At 47.9% G+C, this 910-nt stretch overlaps 1 protein-coding gene across 10 annotated transcripts in view; it reads left to right on the forward strand.

The window, feature by feature from the left end:
• Window positions 1-910, forward strand: part of LOC102368144 (sodium channel protein type 2 subunit alpha-like) — a 107,244-nt gene that overhangs the window by 34,127 nt on the left and 72,207 nt on the right. The gene's annotated exons all lie outside the window — the stretch shown is intronic.

Below are 910 nucleotides of genomic sequence, written 5' to 3' on the forward strand. Positions count from 1 at the left end.
AGTTGGGATGGGGAGGGGTGGTTGGGGGAATTGGGGGTGGGGGGAGCAGGGCCTGCAGAGGCGAATTGAGGAGGCAAGTGGAGTCTGCAGAGAAGGGAGGATTTGGCAGGGTTGAGGGGCAAATGTGGTCTGTGTGGGGCTTGGTAGAATCCAGGAGGGTTTGATGGGATCAAGGGGGCTAGCAGGATTCATGGGGAGGCTTGAGTTGGGAGGCTCTTCCCCCCCCCAAACCCCTCAGACCAGGGGTTATTTTTAGCTTCCCAACCCCTCTCACTCCCAGATGAATAACACTCCCCCAGTGAATCTACTCGACCATGATCCTACCTACCTCTCCCCCCACTCTGACCTATTTCAATCAGCTCTCAGAACCTGGAATGGCTTACAGGATGGGGAGTTTGGCCTTTTCAGAGAGGAGGGGCTGTCTGGACCACAAGGGTAGTTGTGCCCCTAGGGGAAGAAGCGAAGGGCTGGGTGGGTAAAAATAGTCCAATGCCAGGAGGCTGGGTGGGAAAAGTGGCTTTTATATCGGATGTAATTTTTAAGACTATGTAAACTACTATGTAAACTACTATGTAAACTTACTATGTAACTACCCCCCCCCACACACATACACACAACATGTCTGCCTAGCTATTATGTAGATGGAGAATACTCCTCTTTCCAGCAGACCACCTCAATGGAACATATCAACTCTATCCCCACTCCAAAAAAATCATCAAATCCTGCTGCATACTTTTAACAAAAAACAATCCGATGCCAGAGTCTGGAGTTTCTTCTCCTTTCTGCCCTTGCATCTTTTTCTTTCATTACACACTCTAGCATACTTCAAGAATAATTCCTCTCCTCTGGTATATAATGTGGACACAATTTTGTTGCCAAATTAAAAAAATAACAAATTTCCTTCCTGCTG

This window comes from Alligator sinensis, unplaced genomic scaffold, assembly GCF_000455745.1.
Source record: "Alligator sinensis unplaced genomic scaffold, ASM45574v1 scaffold738_1, whole genome shotgun sequence".
Classification (NCBI taxonomy): Eukaryota; Metazoa; Chordata; order Crocodylia; family Alligatoridae; genus Alligator; species Alligator sinensis.